Source organism: Dermacentor albipictus, chromosome 1 (assembly GCF_038994185.2).
Source record: "Dermacentor albipictus isolate Rhodes 1998 colony chromosome 1, USDA_Dalb.pri_finalv2, whole genome shotgun sequence".
Lineage (NCBI taxonomy): Eukaryota > Metazoa > Arthropoda > Arachnida > Ixodida > Ixodidae > Dermacentor > Dermacentor albipictus.
The window spans coordinates 238,290,310-238,300,992 of NC_091821.1; the positions used below are offsets into that span (position 1 = coordinate 238,290,310).

Below are 10,683 nucleotides of genomic sequence, written 5' to 3' on the forward strand. Positions count from 1 at the left end.
CACGTTGAACAACGACGGCGTCGGACGGACGTCGTGGCACCTCCCCCTAATTCCGGGCACGGCGGCCGCATTTCGATGGGGGCGGGAACAGCTGTGTACTTAGATTTAGGTGCATGTTAAAGAACCCCAGGTGGTCGAAGTTTTCGGAGTCCTCCAATATGGTGTGCCTCATAATCAAAGGTGGTTTTGGCACGTAAAACCCCCCAATTTAATGCTTTCACATCCAAATCACGCAAGTATATTTAAGTGACTATCAATTTTTAGAATGCACAGGCATCCTTAACAAGTACTAGATACCACACTGAATAGTCACACAATGTAACTACAACTTGATTCCATTATTTGTAATTATTAGCGCTTTTATATTACGAGTCATATTCTTTTGTATTCTGTTATGAAGCTCACTTTTGACGGTCAAATCTCTGTGCGTGCATTGTTTTATCGGTGTGTATTTCTCACCTGTTTACGTGCTCAGCGCAGCTTACATCGCGGTCGCTTGTGCGTGTTTGTGACTTAAACAAACTCATTGTGGTGCGACTTGTCTTCGCCTTTCATATCTACATGTTCGTGTGTGTATAGGACTATGTGCTGTGGATTTTTGGCCCTGTGATGTTGTTTGTGTTTGTTTTCTCACTACATACATATTTTTATGTTGTTGTTTTTGCCATGCGGAAAGGAGTAGCCGTCACGATTATAAGACGACTACGTCTCTTTCTTCTATTTTTATTTCCATATAGCTTCAATCAATCAATCAATCAATCAATCAATCAATCAATCAATCAATCAATCAATCAATCAATATTAGTCTCACATTATTTTCATTTGTGGCGCAGAGGACGCAAGTTTGTCTCTGTTCCGGGGAGTTTCGTAGGCACGCACTGCTATTTGGAACCACATGACCCGCTGCATTACGTAAATAAATGAACGAGCTTTCTCTTAACGTTGACGCAATGTACCAGTTTGCCAACTTTATTCGCGTGTATGCATGCAGTGGGCGCACCGAGTTGAGACGACGATGCTGACGCTTCGTTTCCCTTCAGTACAAACACCAAAGAAAAAAACAAAAAACTACGCATGTCAGCCGTAATACTTCCGCCAACAATTTTTTGTTTCCCGTTTGTTTGGCATACAGCTACAGCGCAGACACAAGTTCGCGATGCTTCGTGCGCGCAAGAAGAGACAACGTCGTGAGTAGAGCCTCAGCAGAGCGTTTTCTTTTTTTTTGTTTGTTTGTTTGTTTGTCAGCTGCCACGCGCTGTCTTGCCACTGTGACACGCGAGCACGACGACGTGTGGGCAACCGTGTCTCGGTCGCGGGGCTCACGCGGACTCAGGCTACAGGCGGCAAGCAACCCGCGGCGCGCCTGCGCGCTCGGCCTCCGGGGTGGCCACAGGTGGCCCAGTCCTCGAGCCCCGAGCACCTCGGCGGCGGCGGCGGCGGCGGCATTTTTCGGCGTCGTCCTTGCGGCCGACCTTGAAGAGCCACGCGGGCCGGCGGCGCTGCTGAAAAACACGGAGTCCCGGGACCGCGTTCCGCGCGCCTTGTAAATCAGGGCCGCCGAACCCCTTGCCGTCCGAAGAAGCAGCAGCGGCAGCAGCGGCAGCCGCGAGCGCGGCTCAAGAAGAAAATAGCCGGCCGCGTGAAAGGCGAACGTTGTAAATCGCTGTCTTACGGCGCCTTTTCTTTCGCCGTGTCTGGCCGCTGGGGTCGCGGCGCAGGTGCTTCAACGGGAACAGCGTCGGAATGCCCGGCGGCTGCCTTTGAAGTGGCCCGCCAACAAGCGGCCTGCTTATTGCCCTAATCTATATATCACGTCAAGGGGACAATCTGGGGCTGCCGCGAAACAAGCCGCGTCGCGGCAACAACAGGACGGCCCCGCGATTAGCCCGGGGCCGCGGCACGGGGCTGCTCGCCGCGCACTGGTACGGAGCCAGCGGCCATCGACGACGGAGGCAAATCGTCTCCGGCACGCTTTGCCACGCGAAGGGGGGCTCAACAGAAACCGAGCAGCCACGAATATGGAATGTTTCCTGAAGATCTGTGGCCGTATTCAAAAAGCTTTTCGTTCGTATAAGTGCTTTTTGTTATTGACTGGCCGCACCGGCTAATAATAAGTCCACTGCCAGTATTGGCTGGAATTCTTTTCGCACGAACAATCTAGTGTAAGAGCCTTTTCTTGTGCGTGCGTGTGCGTGCGTGCGTGCGTGTGTTTTCACCCCCATCTGATTATTTTTATGTTCACTACAGTACGGCCTCTGTCAGCGATTTACAATAACCACCCCCTCTGAATTTAGACTACGCTATCTGCAACACTAGGGGCGTGGAAAGACCGCCCGGGAAGTCATCAGCCATCCCTGCTCGGCCTTTATCATTGCACTCACCGATGAGTAACAACGATTAGGTACGGCACGCGAGCCGCGTAGGCGTCAGCCGCGCACAGTGCTTTGCAGCCGCAGGGCGAGAGCAGAAGACGCATGCTCTCTTTCCCAAGCGCGCGTTTGATCACGTGACCTCCAACTAACCCGAATATTGAGCGCGTCAATATTTAATGACCATCAAGCCGCCATCCCTTTTAGCTCACTATCGCGTACTTTCTCTCGCACCCACACTGTATAGGTCGCTCATTCATATGGCTTTCCGACTTTATACGGAACATCAAGGCGTGAAGACTGAGAAAATTTATCTTGACTGTCGATATAATTGCTATCGCGATAAAACGAGAAATAGAAAACATGCGGCCAGCTCGCTTCTACCGCGGCTACGGACGTCGCAGTGTGCGCCGGCTACAAAACACGAGCATGAGCACCTGCAACAAAGCCAACGGTAGTGGGCCGGTCGCTAATAGGTACCTCGCCAGAGCCCGGCTGAAGCTGAGAAGGAACCGTATTTTTCACCGTATAAGCACCTGCGGAAACATAACACTAGGCGCCCGGGGAGACAGCGCACAAGGCGTTACATGGCTTTCTTTCACTGATGTGTATTTGTGCGGCTTAACAGGCAAAAAACACATATATCTCCCTAACGTGTTTAACTGAAACCGCTTGTTGCATGGCTCATCCGAGAGACTCCAGTCTCTTGGTGATGGGAGGGGACTTAGGTTGTGAAATTCAACTGTTTCCAACTATGAAGTCTTGGAAATACTCATATATATAAGGCCGCCACTGCAGTGAACAATTCCTCGATCTCACAGGAAGTTATATATATATATATATATATATATATATATATATATATATATATATATATATATATATATATATATCATTTTTGCGGGTAGTTCGGAAAGCTGTCCGGGCCCAAGTCCCCCGCCCCTTTCCCCTCCGCAAGAAATGAAAACTTTGCGCGTATGGTTCTGTACTGCGTGTCTGATAATTTGTAACCTTTCTTTTAAAGTTGGCTAACCTTTGTAGGAAAGAAAATGTTTGCATGTTCGTAGTTACCGTCTTAAGTGTTTTACAAAGAATAAATTCAAACAACTGTATCACAGGTAATACGTTATATTTGACGAATGGGCTACATGTGTGAAAATACATTGGCACGTTTTCCACAGTCCTAAGAAATCTATTTCGCAATGTTTGAATCTTACGCAAATTTTCACAATTTTCTTCCTTCTCTCAAGGAAAACCTCCTTTGTCCAAAAGTATCTACTTTTTATTTATATTGAGATATGAGTCGCTAAGCTTTTGAAAAATGTTCACGAGGTGTCCGGTATTTTCCTTTTCTGACTGTGAGTACACTATAAGATGTCGACGATGTAAACATTGCAGAATAGTCCCAGTTATGGCTTAAAAACAATGTTCACCATCTTCTGAAACCAGCCTGGTGTTTTTCAACCGAGTGGAAGCCTATTATATTCATATACATCAAGGTAATAAATTATAGGTCTCTTTCTAAGGGACAGCTGGCAGAAGCCCTTATCGAGACAAGCAAAAACTTGGCAGCCTCTGGTCTTGTTGATGATTTCGTCGATATGTGGCATCGGAAAGGGGAAGGGCTCAGCTTATTTGCTTATTTCGCCTGAAGTCGAAGCAAAGATGTAGGGTTCCAATGGCAATCGAAGGAGCAAAGGGATATACAGACGAGAGTACGACACGGCCGATAAGCGTTTTCGCTACTCTTCCTTCGGCGAGAACTTTACCTCTATCGACGAGTTGCCCGCTTCACTACTATCACGTAGCCCGAAAGTCACTTCAAGCATTGATGTAAATTTTTGGTAGCCTCCAACACAATGTAGCCGTGGGTGCATTCGAGTGTCGTTTGCTGCTGTAGTGGGCTTGCGGCAGTTTTCACCAAGGATTATAAAGGAACGTGACCGGCGATCGTGTGTTGCGACATGACATTGCCCATAGCGATTTAAACGCAGCTCTTGTATGAGTGGTCTGGACAAGAGCATTTGGTATTTCGCCTTGCTAAAAACGAGTGCTTTCTCCGAGAGGCTCCTGCTCTGCCTCGTAATCAACACATCCGCCCTTTTATTGCGCATTTGTCTATTTTCACGATATCCATACACGATGATAGGACAATCTTTGACTAGATTCAGCTCTGGGATCTTGTTCTTGTTTACCCCAATGATTCTGCTGTCAACCAGAGCTTTGACGTCTTCTTCATTTACTTGCACGAACAGGGGTGTTGCCTAGGAGAGGAAATGGTAGTGGTCACTGACCATGTCTAACATTAATTGTTGCTTGACAAGAGTATTCGTCGAAATCTTGACTATAATGCAACTTTGCTACGAGCGCTCTTGCTATGTCCGATTGGCTTGGAGGCTGACCACCGATTTAACCGTGACAGTGTCTTTGCCGTGCTGGTGGGAAGAGCCCAGCAGACGACAGTTTCGCTCGGGGTGACCTTGATGTGCCCGTGCCGTTCGTCACTCAACGCTGTTCGGAAGAGCTGACATGCCGGCCGGTCGACGCTCACGTGGTACTGTTAAATAAGTCGAGGGCTGTGCATACTTTGCGTCTTCGCGGGAAAAGACAGCGGGCTGAGCTTAATCATTAAGCGCAACATCATTGCGGGCTAGGTTGTTGACGATCGGCGGGAAGGTGAATTGTGATGTCATGTGAGCTCGGCCTCCGCTGAACATGAATATTCGTCGGTGCCCAAGTACTGATCACAGACTGACCACCGCAGCAATGATCTAATAATTAAAACATCGACATGTGCTTTTATGTGTTCTCTTCCGCTTCAGTCGAAAAGGCTGCTATATAGTCTCGCATGATGATAATAAACATTAGCGACAATCTTCGCCCGCACTCGCCTTAGTTTCGCACACTTTTTGTGTTGATCCATCAGACTTCACCAACGCTTCCTCGACGCTTCCGCTCACTGGTTCCACGTGAGGCGCTGCGCATGCGTGCCGTCGATTGAATCCTCTCCGTGCCATGACGGACAGCTGAGGCTGAGTGGGCCGCGAACGGAGATCGCGCACTCGCCCCGTCCTCGCGTAACGCCGCGACAAAGCGGACACCGAGTGTTGCAGCGGCAAGGCCAGCAAGCAAAGAGAACGGCCGAGCGCATCTTGTTAGTGCAAAGAACGTCGCCGCGTGGGGACAGATGCCCGTCATGACGCTTATTAGGTCATAATGCATAGTATTACAAAGCTATTTTCACTGAGCCAACTGCAAGTAGGGCGGCCGTCCGAAGGTCGGTGACGAGCGGTGGACACATCATCAGCGCGGCGCCCACGCCTTCTGCGCCCTAATCTGTCGCCGTGGCCGAACGGACGACTCTATCAGGATGCGCGTTGACACGACAAACTCGAAAATTGCGCGCCAGGACGATCGCGCGCCCCGGCCCCCGAAAGGCCCGGCGCCGGGAGCGGCCCGCGATCGCGCCGGCTCCTGTCCCTGCTGTCGCCGGCTCCTGTCGCCGCGAGACACTGTCGTCTACCTCGTGCGGCTGGGAAATTGGCTCCGTGAAGGGCCAGGGAGAAGAGGCGCCGCTCCTGGCTTCTTCGTTGCAAACAAACTGTACCGTATCAGCGCCTCTTTATTCTTTCGGCCCATATCCGAGATGCACGGAGGAGAAAGAAAGCAAGCAAGAAACAACGCGCACCGCAGCCTGCTCGACGAAGACCGATGCGAGCTCCGCACTCCTGCCTCGAGGCGGGGAGCGGCAGTGTCCATCTTTCCGCTCGCTCTAGCGGATCCACGGAGGACACGGAGGAGCGGCTTCTTGGCCCCGTGAGACGCCTCGCGTCGCCTCACTCAAGACGCGGTGGCGTATTGCGCCCAGGGATTTTTCTCGGCAAGGACAGAAGACGAAACCACGAGGTCGGCAGATCAATCAACGAGCGTTTTGCTGGCGAAACACTCGACGCGGTGCTCTGCAAGATGTCGGGCAACGGAGCGTCGACGAACGTACGGGCATGCCGTACCACCGCGGCTGTTCGGAGAAAAGAATGCCCGTAAAATGCTTTCGAGATGTACGTGTGTATCAGCGTTGGAAGCGTTGTGTCAATGCGAAACAGAGACGTTACTGCTCCAGAGACGACATCCCTTGAATGATCGTCCATATAATCTAAATAATCGGTACGCAAATTTTGTTCACGCACCAACTATGGTGATCGAAGATGAAGCACGCAGGCACCAGATATTCTGAACAAATAGCCTGAGACTGCAGATCTTTTAGATAACGGTATTTCACTGGGTAAGTCTAGGAAACGAGGACGAAATAGCGTTTACTCTAGGAAAGCCAATAAACCGTTTGATCCTTTGCACAATTAGCTAGAATTCTGGTTGATATTTGGAAATGTCTTTCTTTTTTTAAGTTCTCTGACAAGTACATTTCTACGCTATTTAGTGGTTATGTGTCGTTTCTTTTGGCAGCGCATGATGTATAAAGCTTTATTTCTCGTGGGATTTGCTAAACTTCGTATAGTTGTGCACTCGAGTAGAAATGTTGAAATGATGGCGTAAAAGCGCTATTGCACGAAATCATAATGCTTCTGTAAATGGTGTCATCTGAGCTTCACCGATGCCTTTAGACAATTCTCCCAATAAAATATATCAATTTTCTTGAATGAAAGTTCAAAAATCACTGTGTGAGATTTTCTTGGAGGGCGCTGCGACTCCATCGCTTACAATGATACGGAAGGATCAAACGGAAAAATCTTTTTTCTCGGCAGCCACAGCAACCATCTCGATGAGGTTTGTACCTTGCTAAGGCAGTTGAATTCTGGTAACTGTACGAACAGAATATTCAACTTATGTCATCATTTTTTTAGAAAACATTGGATTTGTGAAAATTGCGGAATGAGAAAAAAAAATGACAGCGCAATTCTGTAAACTACGCTTAATACATCTAAAATGGACAAAATTGATGTATTATATACACCGATCTGAAATGAACCGCTAATTTGGGAGTAGGACTCTTGCAAAAATTAAAAAAAAATACGAGAGAAAGAAAAAAGAAGGGAAAGGAAAAAAGAAACACACATATATGCGAATCTCCTTATTGCGGGATTTTGCTTGTAGGTATTTGCAGGAAACAGCCTCCTCGGCGATCACTGACACGAGCCTAACTATCTAACTCCTGTGGTACCTTGCGTAACCTGGTGGTAATTAGTACAATCTGCCTGAAAATGTGCCCGAGACTGTTCAGATCATTCAACGCACTCAACAATAGTCTACATTCAGAAAAATATACATTTGGGGAAGTTGATGCTGGTTGGTACTGGGGCCGCACAAACGACTACGACACAAGGATGACACAAGGCTGTCCTGTATTTTTCTCTACGTGAGTCTTCATCGTCTGCGCTGCCCCATCAATGTAGGCTGCATTGTCACGAAGAGGCACCGCCTGCTCGGCGTTAGTATATAAATATAATTTATGTATAATAAATAAATAATATGAATAAGTTAAATATAAATGCCGAAAAATCTAACTTCGTCATATTTTCGTCAACTAAGCGAATTATACCTAACAATTATTTTGTCTATGTGGGTGATACTCGAACTCATGCTACCTCTAAGTGCAATTTCTCGTGGGATCAAACTAGATGAACATTTAAGGTTTAACTTGCACATCTCACTGCTGACGCGAAGAGCAGCATATGCCATTCGAATTTTACTAAAAGCTCGTCCTTTCTTTCGTGTTGAAATATTTGTGTCGCTTTATTACGCTTTCTTTCACAGCAACATTGTCTATTGCATCTCATCGCGGGGAAACACGTACGTTACTCATTTAGCAACCATTCAGCGTCTCCGGAATCAAGCAATAAGAACAACAACCTTCAGAAGCTTCATGTTTAATGTATCCTCCTTACTCTACTCGCATGGTATTTTATCGGTTCAAAAAGTAAACAAATACTTTCTCGGCGTTCTTATATAGAATATGTGAACGGAAAGCTTCCAATTCCTTTACTACACCCTGATCAGTTTCCTCATGTATCATCAACTCGCTTTGCAAAATTAAATAACTTTCTCTTACCTAAAGCCAGGACTAACTATGGCAAGTCTACAGCTAACTTCTCGTCGGTATCATTTTGGAATTCCTTGCCTGTAAGTATAAAGAAGAAATCCTTTGAAATGTTTAAAAAGGCTTTGCGCTCATACTTGTTAAACTCATAAACACTTCTTAACGTTCATAATAAGTGCTCTCATACTTATTTATATATGTTTTATTTTAATTTTATTTTTTTGCTTAACTGAACATTTTTATATCTCAATTTTCTGTGTTTACCACTGTTTACCGAAATGTTGCTGTCTGGTGTATGATTTTATAGGAGGTCTCACTCTCAGTCTTGTGGCTTTGAGACCCCCTTGTATATTATATTCCATATACAATGTGTCACATGTACTTGGATATTAAAATCTTGAATCTAGCGCTGACCGGCACTGCGGTGAAGCCAGTGCGCACAAGACGGGTGTACGGATCTATTACTTATCGCCCAAAATGGGCTGTGGTGGCGTGTCATATTCCGTGGCGGAGCTTTTATAGATAGCGTCGCTACCGCAGTATACAATCGCTGCCGTACATGGAGTGCAAGTTCGCGCTCCTTGCTGCCCAACGTGAGGAGTACATAGGGTCGCCAATGGACGAACACCAAAATCCTTTGACTCTGTGAACTGCCCAAGACACATAACCAGTGGATTTCCCGTTATGGATTTCAATCTAAATTTACAATACTCCCGTAATCTTCTTTTTTACTCTTCCTCTTTCTGCCCTTCCACCTTTTTTATTTTTTTTATTTTTTAGAGGGCACGTCTACGAGTCAATTCCAAAAGGTTGCCCCACAGTTCAATGACGGGCATGTTATATACAAGTTTCACAAACACAGCACGAAATATAAAAACATTTGTGCCGTTTTATTTGTATACGTTGTACGTACTGTGTTCGTCCACTTTGGGCTCAAACTTCCCGTCGTTCCACATTCATGGTACCTGTTTTCCGTCATTGTTTTTGGTGCGTTAGACCCTGCAGTGCAAGCATAACACAAAATAAAACTGATTGCCACTTGGCACAACCAAAGGTTTCGAACGGTCCTGATTCATTTATTCATTCTTGATTTATTCATTAATGATGACCAGTTGTTTGCGGGAAAGTTAGCAGCAGGTATGTCACCGGCTCACCATAGCGTTGAGCTGTTATTTGATGAAAAGTTCGATACCCCACGCTGAGCAGTCACGTGAATAAAAAAAATAAGAATGAACAATTATTTCAATTGCAGGAAACGTGTACCTTTCATCCTATAGAAGCAGCAGCGAACCTATATAAGGCGGCAAGCTATTAATAGAGTCTCGCTCACGGACGTCACTGCCTCAATAATTTCCAAAAATGAGAACAAAAATATGGCGTTCCTTCGCAGCGGTCCGAACCGTCTGCGCGTTTGCCAACTATAATGAAATTCGCGAGTGAAGGGGAGCGCTTTAGTAGGAACAATATTTTGCCGTGTCGCTCTTTCGAAATGGGGCTTCTGCCAACAGCTTTGCAACCGTGCCTCGCTTATCGTTTGACCCAACTGCTCTCCACAACTTGAGAATTGAAGAGTCCTTACACGGCAGCTCTCAAAACGGTGATGCTCGGAAGCTCGCCAGCGCTTTCTCGCTATAGTGGGATGGCATTTCCTTTTCTCCAAGCGGCACTTTTTCGTCGACGTGTAGCATTGAAGAGTGGTCATCTAACACTTTTGTGCGAAATGTTTTTTTTTTTCTTGCGTGCTGTAATATTTGAGGCAAGTGATTGTAACCCTGTCTTGACGTTACTATATCTGAGTATAATTCGGCAACTTATGAAACTGCTCAGCGTAAGATTAATTAAGTACATTGAATTTGGTTATGTTAGCTACTTGCCTATAAATAGCATGATTACTAAAAAAAAAACAAGAAAATAAGAAAAGGAGAAACCAGGCCCACAGCACGGTTCTTTTCTATTTTTGCGGTCTTTCCGCTATCAGTATGTAAGATGCTTCAGCAAGCCGTCGAGCTTTCACATTAGCGCGTTAGCTAATTTCACCGCATTACTCTCGTTACAACAATGCCTGCCCTGACGTCCAGTCTATGCGCTCCCGTCACAACATATTGCGCAAAACTGTGTGTCACGCAACGTTTAATGGGATGGCAAGCGCTTTTTCGCTGGGACTGCTTTGTTTCAAGCACAATGTTGCAATCATTTCCCGCGCAATTATATGGTAATTTTTACATATTGTGGCTATCTACGCACTTGCTTTTGAGTAAAATG

At 46.4% G+C, this 10,683-nt stretch overlaps 1 long non-coding RNA gene across 2 annotated transcripts in view; it reads left to right on the top strand.

The window, feature by feature from the left end:
* Positions 1-955: 955 nt before the first annotated feature.
* The window catches only part of LOC135901272 (uncharacterized), a 63,553-nt gene continuing 53,825 nt past the window's right edge, over positions 956-10,683 (top strand). For both annotated transcript variants that reach the window (XR_010564074.1, XR_010564075.1), the window contains exon 1: positions 956-1,187. This is a non-coding gene — a long non-coding RNA (uncharacterized lncRNA). The remainder of the gene's footprint in view (positions 1,188-10,683) is intronic.